Here is a 10528-nt window from a genome sequence, read left to right on the forward strand (position 1 = left end):
GGCCATTTGTGTGGTTAATGATTGAACGGCTTTATCTCGCATCTCCTCCTTTTGAGCAAGATTTTTCAATTCAAGTCTTTGATTCTGTAAGTCAAGCTGAATTGATTTCAACATCTCCATCATATCGTTACCCCCCGAAGTGTTAGACGACCCAGCTTGTCCTCTTTGATCATTTTGGTAGCCACCTTGAAAGTTGCCCTGAAATCTATTCTGATTGAAGTTTCTTTGACCACCAGACTGATTGTTGCCTTGAAATCCCGGATTTAGCTGATTATTCGCATTCCCATAGCTAAAATTCAGGTGATTTCTAAGGCCCGGGTGATACATGTTGGATCGCACGTTGAAATTTCTTCCACCACCCCCACCTTGCACATAGTTCAGATCTTCATTTTCACCAATTATACCTGGGCATTGATCCGCTATATGCCCTAGATCTCCACAATGTCCACACAATGGAAACTGACCATTTACCTTCGGTGGATTCTCTACTGCTCTCACTGTCGAATGTCGTGCACTTCTAGAGGATTGAGCTTTGCGTTTTGACGCCCTTGTGGTTCTTTCCAAATATTCCCAATCATCTTCTTCGTAATTCATTCCAAAAGTACCATTGGATATTGAATTTACATCCCTGTCATCTTCATCTGTTAGGCCTTCGTGGAATGTATTAATAAGATCCCACAAATATATCTCATGATGTGGACGGTTCTTGAGCATCATTTTGAAACGATTGAACGCTTCGTGAAATAACTCACCGGGCTGTTGTCGAAACGCTCGAATATCCTTCCTTGCATTGTTAGTACGCAAATGAGTATAGAACTCATCTAAAAATTGCTACTGCATTTCGCCCCATGTGAAGATCGAAGCTGACAGTAGCGAATGAAACCATTGTTGTGCTTTGTCTTTAAGTGTGAATTGGAAAAGTACCAATTTCACATCATCAACTGAGAAACCTTGGCTGCTGATTGTGTTGCAATGTGCATCATATGCAGCAATGTGTAGATATGGTTATTCATGTGCATGACCATGAAACTTAGGCAGACTGGATATTGATTGTGTTCGTACTTCAAACGAGCGCCCTCCTTGTAATTGCGGGATCACAACCGGTGACGGGTTGTGAGCTATAGCGGGTCTGAAGTGGCTCTCGATACCTCGAACTGGACCCTGATTATTTCGTCGTGGAATACCTTCCGGTAAAATCGCCTGTCGGTGTAAGTTGCGTGGTAACGGTCTTATCTGACCCGGCATCTGAGGTACCGGCGGTGGTAATGGAATATCCACCACCGGCCTTCTCGGAGCAGGCTGCTGATTGAGTGGGTCAGGTTGATGATATTGTTGTGGTATCTGTTGTTGCATTGGCGTTGGTTGCACATATTGTTGATACCCCACATTCCCTTGATTGACTCTCTCGGCCGCACCCAATCCGACTGTTTGCCTCTCATAGCTACCCGTGTTAACCACTTGTCTCTCGTTTTGACCCACATAGTTATCATATTCCTCATAGCCATCATCGAGCTCTCCTGAGTTATTTCCTTGATCATAAATGGTCGACCTATAAAGATGTGGCATTGGCCGACTTTGCTGTGAAATAACCGGTCGAGTGGCTGGCGGAATTGATGTTGCATTAGGTGCTTGAGTTTGACTCGGTAATGGAGTATCATCAGGAATGATCCTAACGTAAGGAGACGACTGCTGTAAATTAACAGTCTGGGTCGTAGTTGGGTGTTGAAGAGATGTTGCTTGGGTAGAAGTTGGTTGAATGTTATCAAGGTTTGGGAAAAAGGTTGAGAATGATGGTACTAGAGATGTAGAAGTAGGTTGTGTAGACTATGGTGGTGGTATGGTAGTGTTTGGTGAAGGTTGGGTAGGTGTTGGTGAGAATTGTTGCTGTGGAAGTGGGTTTTGCGGTTGTTTCTCCGGAGTCGCTGAGTTCTCCATTGTCTTGAGTGTTGATGTTGGTGATTGAAGAATCTTGTTCTCACGATGTAGTACTCTCTTTGTATGCTTCACTGTCCTCTCGATCTCCGGGTCGAACACTAATGGTGATGATTTCCCGGAATTCCGAGTATGATGCATACACTTCCTAAATCACCTGCACAAACAAAAACAAGAAAACCTCGCGTAAATCCGAACAAAACAGAACAAATTAAAAAGACACTATTTTTGGATTTTTGTATATTTAACTAAAACTAGAACTTAACACTAAGCACTTTGCGCACGCCTCCCCGGCAACGGCGCCATTTTGATATCTGTCGTTAGTGACATGCAAAAACCTATTTAAACTATTAGTATAGAATAAGCAGGGTATCGAACCAAGGGAGGACTGTGGAAAGCGTTATTATGCTAAGTATTGAGTAACTGTTACTGAATTGAGAAATCGTTTTGTTTGATTATGTGGAAGAACTAAATTAACGAGTAAAAAGTGTGATTTAAATCAGTAGGAAGAAAGATGGTTCCTCCAGATTTTAGGTTTTGCAATTAACTTCAATTATGTGTTCAATCAAAACATTCACATAGACATAAATGTTTAACCTAATTAACCAATTGTGATAACCAATGACTAAGTACTCCGGTCAATACATAACGGGAGGTTATCGAATGATTATCAATTACAATTACAAACCCTAATCCCATGTCAAATATATCCCAATTACTAGAACTCTCGGGAACTGAATGCTTAGAAATCAAGGTTTAAATAAATGCAACTAGTTACAATCAGTCAATTAAATCCATGGTGAAAAGCATCGAATGCTTAGATCACCAAGTGACAATGATTAAAAACACATAAAAGTACCTAATTACATAAACCCTCCATGTCACACCCCGGCCGCGTAAAACAACAAACCGCGGCGGAAACGCCGGGGAGGTGAGTAGCGACAGAATTATTGTTTCAACAACCATGGCAATTAAAGTTATGTATTATTAAAATTTAAAGTTACATTGTCTTTGAGTTCAAACTAAACTAACATAATAACTGTCTTTTAAGTCACTAAGGCCCGAGTCCGCCTAAGTGTAGCACAAACATCCTTATGCATTAGCACCTGAAACACATGTAAAAATAGGTACGTCAGCATAAAAATGCCTGTGAGATACATAGGTTTTGTTTATGCAGGTTCATGACTTGTATTTGAAAGAAGTGTTTAATAGAATGTAGTCATGAACCTTGTAAAATGTTTACCTTTGTAAAACTATGTGAAAATCAATGAAAATCAAATGATGATGAAATGATAATGCATGGTTAAATGAATAACCAAGTGAAAATGAATTTTGGATAAAATGTGTACTTTGTAAAACAATGTCATGTTCTTGTATAAAATGTTTCATGTCTTGCCCAAGTGATTCATATAACGCAACAATGTATTATACAATAAAAGCACTTATATATAGGAAGTACCAGCGGCGTATCCACCATGCTTTTATCATATAACACATAGCCCCGTTACACAAGTCACTTATCATTAACCAACCAAAATGTCTTGTTCCATGTCAAAATGTGTAGGTGTAAACCGTGTACAATGTTATGTGTATCATGTATAACCAATGAAATGCATAGCAAGTAGGAAATCATCTACTTAACTATGTAATGATGTCTAATGTGAAATCAAATGTCATGTATGGTGAATAACTAGAAGTTACTCAACCCCATAGAAAATGTACAAAACATGTTTTTGAATAAACCTAAGTTTAAATCAAATGTTATGCTTTGCAGAAAAACAATGCTTTATGATTACAAACATTTATGCAGTAATGTTAATCGCATACATTCAAGCCTTGCGACTGTGGCGACAAACCCTTAAACGAATTAAAGGTTTATCTAAATTATGTTGTCGGATTCTGTCATCCCCAACTTCCAAACAAACCTAGGAAGTCGGAAATGGGAGTTGTCAATTCCTATGGTACCACTACATAGTCCGAGCGGCGTGATCAATGTTAATGAATGTATTATTGTCCCGATTTAACATACCAAATGTCATAACCAATGTAGCATGTGAAAACCATGTACTAGGAATGCTAAGTAAACATGCCTAGTAGAAATGTTCATGTAAAACAATGTACTAGCATGTTAAGTAAACATGCCTAGCAGAAATGTTATGTAAAACAATGTGTTCCATATGCTAAGTAAACATATGCAACAAATGTGAAATAAATCAATGTGCTAGCATGCTTAACATACATAGCAAAACACAATGGAAAACATGTACTATAAGTGTACTAGGTGAAATTAGCATGTTTATGTCATAAAAGCATGAAATGCACAAAAGTAACATGTATGTACATGTGTATCACCCCAAAACATTTGAAAACGGTAAAAGAGGGAAACTATGTACTCACTTGGGATTGCTAATTAGTCTTGAGAATAAGACCAATTTAAGCTCCAAGGGTCACGGAATCAACCGGCACCTAGTATAGGTAACTATGTTAATAAACGGCCCTAAAACGGGAGATAGGATAGAATGAGGTTCTATAAATCAAATGAGTAATTGAACTCATATGGTATGATTTAATAGTCCCAACATTCTGATTAGAAAGCCTACCTAAGTGCTTTTGACCCGTTTTGACACATTATGGTAACATAAGTCACTATAAGGCGTCATTAGCGTAAAACTATGTTCGGATGGTTAACTATGTGCTATGCCAAGTCTTACATGCCCAATAATCCCTAAACATGTTACTAAATCAGATTACATGTCAAAAATATGTTCACATAATCAAAATACGGATTTTAGCTTTAAAAGGGCATTTTGGTCATTTCCTATGGGCATACAAGCTAACAAGCATATGACTAACCAATCCTATGTGATCATAAGGTATAACCTCAGTGGTTATTCCCTATGAAACTATGATCACTAACTAAGCTTGGTCGGATCCTAAAGATCGACCAAACGGGTCGGGTTCGGAAGTATAAGCGGTTGTTTAGACCGCTTACCTTACGACCCTAAACAAGCACAAACTAATAGTGTCGTGTTAGACATGTCAAAACATGTCTAACCTACTGATTTGGTATCAAAACAAAGTGTTTTGATACCCTAAAGTAGTTCCGAGGCAAAATGCGTGCTAAAATGCATTTTGACCGAAACTTTGACTCGACACTTCAACTAGCTAACGTGGTAATCAGCGGTTATAACCACGAAGGATTATAACTATCGTGATTACAATCACGTTTCAAAGTTCAATTGAACTTTGACTTGACCAATTGATGGTCAAAACCGAAAGTCAAACTGTTGGCCAAACGTTTGACTTTCTGCACTACATAAGGAAAAAGCCAATAAAAGAATGAAAGAATGCTCACTAAGGGTCCTTGCTATCTTTTCTACAAGAAAACAAAGTCCCAATTGCTTGAGAGAGAGCTCCAAAGCAGATTGAAGAGAAGAGAAATGAGAATGAGCAATGAAATGAGAAGGGAGCATGGCTATTTATAGTTGTTGTGAAGTAACAAGATCATCACAAGTGTTTTGATTAGCCATTAAGCAATGAATCACAACCATACACTTGTTACAAGCAGGTTAAAAGCCTTGGTGACCACTTAACTTGCTCAACACACCATAAATTTACCATAACAGCCCCTAAAGATCAAACAGAATGCTAAAAACCAACTTCTGGTCGCTGGGCATCCCTTACGGTCCGCAAGGGACTCCTTACGGTCCGTAAGGCCCCTGCATCTGATCAGCAACTTTTGCTTTTTGACAGCTTTGGCCCCTGCACTTGTTTGAGTTCATTTCAGGCACTTCTGACACCCGTTAAGCCATTTTAAGGCTCCACAAGGTCAATAAAGTTTAGGGGACTCAAAATATGCTTGGAAAACTCACGGATGTCGGTTCGTTTAGTCGTACGGTTGCGTTGTTCGGCTAATTACGACGGAAATCGCAACGAGCGTGAAAACGATCCAAATTGCGAAACGAATGGAATTTTTGCATGCCGATCACTAAAATAAAAATATTTTAGTGTGTACAAAAATTTTGGATGTCCAGATGTGTCCAGAACGTAAGATATGCGCGAAAATGCAAACTTACGCCGTTTTTGACACTTTTAGTCCCTGTAAGATCATGTAAGCATGTTTTCGCACACCGAACCTATCAAAGCTTATTTCTAAGCCATGTTTAGGTTATATATGGTATGTTTAACTTATGATCAAGTTCCGGACTGTACGTTGCCTTACGAAACGGCAGACTTTTGCAAGTTGACACAAATAGTCCCTGAGAGCGAATAAACTTGTTTTTGCCATACCAAAGCCTTTTAAACTTATTTCTAAGTTATGTAAAGGTTATTTAAGGTATGTTAAGTTTATGATGATGTTCCGGAGTGTTTGTCGTGTTTTACTGATCGTGTTATCAGTTCGCGTATAACTTTCCAGAAAGCGATATAGAGTTCAAAATCGATCAAAAATCAACACGGGCACAAAACAAAACATAAATGACAAACATTTGGATCAAAACACACTATTTTATTAATATTGTATTGTTCAGAGTTTGTAAAATGATATCAGAAGCACAAATGTCACAGTCTCCCCTACTTCAGGAAATTTCGTCCCGAAATTTATTTAGAGGAAACTTGTGAGAATAGATGCGGATATTTCGCTCTCATCTGATCTTCACGTTCCCAAGTAAACTCTGGGCCACGTTTAGATTCCCAGGAAACTTTGACCAATTTAATCCGTTTGCCCTTTAACTGTTTAAACGAACGGTCCACTATCTCCACAGGTTTCTCAACAAAATGCATCGTGTTATCAACACGAATTTCATCAAGTGGTATGTGGAGGTTCTCATCAGCTAAACACTTTCTGAGATTGGACACGTGGAATGTTGGATGAACATTTCCAAGTTCAGGAGGTAGCTCAAGTCTGTAGGCTACTTTTCCGACTCTTTCAACGATCTTAAATGGTCCAACATAACGAGGTGCAAGTTTTCCTTTCTTTCTAAATCTAATCACACCTTTCCAAGGGGATACCTTGAGTAGGACCTGATCACCAACTTGAAATTCTAAGGGCTTGCGTCGTCGATCCGCGTAACACTTCTGACGGCTTCTAGCTGTCTGAAGGTTTTCACGAATCTTCTTGACCTTATCTGTAGTCTCTAGAATGAGTTCAGGTCCAGTAAGCTGAGCTTCACCTATCTCATTCCAGCAGACCGGTGAACGACATTTTCGACTGTATAAAGCTTCGAAAGGAGCCATATTGATGCTAGAGTGATGACTGTTGTTGTAGGAGAATTCGATCAAAGGTAGATGCGATTCCCAACTACCACCAAAATCAATCACACACGCTCTAAGCATATCCTCCAGTGTCTAGATTGTTCTCTCAGATTGACCATCTGTCTGCGGATGGTACGCTGTGCTCAAATGAAGTTGAGTACCCATGGCAGATTGCATGGTTCTCCAAAAACGAGACGAGAATCGAGCATCTCTGTCAGATATAATATTCAAGGGAACAACATGTCGAGATACAATCTCATCAACATAGATCTTGGCAAGATCATCAGCAGATAGACTCTCACGGATTGGCAAGAAATGTGTTGACTTTGTAAGATGATCAACAACAACCCAAATGGCGTCATGACCCTTCTTGGTGCGCGGTAACTTGGTAATGAGATCCATAGAAATGTTTTCCCATTTCCAAACCGGAATCTCTGGTTGCTCCAATAATCCAGAGGGATGTTGATGTTCTGCCTTAACCTTAAGACAAGTAAGGCATTTTGAAACATATAAGGCAATGTATTTCTTCATACCCGGCCACCAGTACTGGGTTCGAAGATCCTTATACATTTTGTCTGCACCAGGATGAATAGAATAACGAGACTTGTGAGCTTCATCCATAAGCAAGGTGCGAAGATTGTCTATGCTTGGGACCCACAAACGTCCCATGTAATAGAAAATCCCAAAATCTCTCAGTTCAAGCTCAGGATTAGTATGACACGGTAATTCTTTACCCATCAAGTCTTGTGCAACACAAGTATGTTGAGCCTGAACTATGCGAGCTTGAAGGTCAGATCGAACCTGAACACAGTGAAGCTTGACACGTTCCTTACGACTCAATGCGTCAGCCACGACATTCGCCTTACCAGGATGGTAGCGAATTTCGCAATCGTAGTCGTTTAGGAGTTCAACCCAACATCGTTGCCTCATGTTTAGTTCTTTCTGATTGAAGATGTGCTGGAGACTCTTGTGGTCAGTAAACACTACACACTTTGTACCGTAAAGGTAGTGTCTCCAGATTTTGAGAGCAAAGACTACTGCACCTAACTCAAGATCATGAGTGGTGTTGTGACAACTCGAACTTTAGACATGCTTTGATGTAACGTTACGTGCTCATGAGAACTGAATTATATGATTTTAAATGAATAATTGTTTACGTGTGTTGTGTATGTATGAATGTTATGTGTTGCACGAGCCCAAACTACACAAACCGGCCACACAAAGCCCTTTGGGCCACTCCTTGTGCACGCGGACCATTAGACAACCAAGTGGGCTCGGCCCACTCCCCACTCGCAACACACAAAACTGAGTTTAGGGGTCTTGTTTCACCACTTTTGCAAATCACAAACACACACACAAACCCTAGAAGTTTTGCTCTCTCTCTCGTTTACTTGGAACCCGACGGCGAACAACACTTCTCGGCTCACCCTCTCTTTGATTTCAACCGGTTAGTGTACATTGTTATTTGATTGTATTTGATGATTTTATATGATTCTTGAACATTACATGATGTAATTCGGATGATGATAGTATGGTTGATTGGGATAGAACCGGTTTACATGTGTGCTTTGTTATAAATCAAATGTTAATATGTGTTTCGGATTGTTAACATGTTCATACGGATCGGATGAAACTCGATGAAATCTGTTGTCATGCTATGTGATTCGGATGTTAACTTGTAGATGTGCTAAGTTTTGGGCTAGGTAATTAGTCACGGTTACATGTTCATAGAAATAGATTATTGTTCATATGAATGCAGTTCACGTTTTTTGATGTTCTTGAATTGTTATGAATATGCATGAAATCTGAATTAACTGATGATAAATTTCTGTGATTGATCTGATTTCGAAACTGCCGTAGATGTTTGCTAGAATCACGGAATAGTCAATGCAGGAATTATGGAAATCAGTTACATACGCGATTTCGACACCTGGTTGCGAGTCGGGACCATAGTTGCGAGTCAGAATCCCACTCGTAACCAAGCCAGCACAAGTCGAGACTACGGTTGCGAGTCCCGTTGCGACTCGTAACCAGCACATGATCAGTCGTAACCAGACCATGATGAACCGAGATCTCCATTTGCGACTCGCAACCAGCCGTTGCGACTCGTAATCTCCGGTTGCGACTCGAGATCTCCGTTGCGACTCGAGACCACCCTTTACACGCACACTGTTGGGCCTTCACTGTCACGGGCCCAATCTATTGAGCCCAACGATTTGAATTGTGGACTGTTTATTAATGGACTTGTATGTGTTTGCTATTTGGGCCGATTGAGAATCTGGATTGTTTTGTTATTGGGCTGCTTATGTCATTGGGCCGGGTATGAATGGACTTAGAACAATTGGATCCTCACAGGCTATGTCTTATCTGTTTACGTGCGTACATGTTTGCCATGACTATACGTGATTACTATATACGTGCTATATACGAACCTGACTCGTATAATAACCATGATAGGACGTGAGTGATCATTTACTTGCTACTTGTACTTTCTGTGTATCTGCCGAGCAAACCAAGGTGAGTTCACACAGCCAAGGCATGGGATTCCCGGGTTGGGAATTGGGTTGGATATGATGAAATGGAATGATTACTCGTACTTACGCATATACCAGACTATAGACCATCGTCCTCAGGTTAGTCAGGACACGTTACGTAAAGCCTACGTAACCCAGTATACTTGCCATATGTCTCCCGGGTCGGGAAGGACACGTTACGTAAAGCCTACGTAACCCAATACCATTCACTGGCTTCCAGGTCGGAAGGCCACGCTGCGTAAAGCCTACGTAGCCCCCACGCGTACCACTGTCCTCGGGGAAGGGCACGTCACGTAAAGCCTACGTGACCCTGTACGTTTTCCTGTTCTCGGTAAAGAAGAACACATGGTCGGAAGTTAGTCTAGTAAGTACCGTTAATGAGAAGCCCTCATTAGCCAGGATGAACATGGGAAACCCCCACCTTTAGTACACACTAGTATGGGAAGCCCCCACTAGCTATACTTATGCATTACATTATGAACTTACTTTCTGTGAACTCGCTCAACTAGTTTGTTGATTATTTGCTGCATGCCTTGCAGGACCTTAGGTACATTATGGAGCTTGCACAGGGAGGAGCAGGTCGTTGTGGGATACGGATCATGAACGATATTTGAACTTATAACTATTTTGAGATTTCATACTATGCTTCCGCTATTTAAACGATGTTTGGTTTTTGAAACATCAATCATGTCATGGTGACTTATATTAACTACTTTTATTATTAATTGCTATGGTTTGATATGATTGATGGCTTGATCCTGGTCAGTCACGCTCCCAAGCGGTGGTATTCCGCGGGTGGATTTTGGGGG

Source organism: Helianthus annuus, chromosome 12, assembly GCF_002127325.2.
Source record: "Helianthus annuus cultivar XRQ/B chromosome 12, HanXRQr2.0-SUNRISE, whole genome shotgun sequence".
In the NCBI taxonomy this organism is placed as follows: domain Eukaryota; kingdom Viridiplantae; phylum Streptophyta; class Magnoliopsida; order Asterales; family Asteraceae; genus Helianthus; species Helianthus annuus.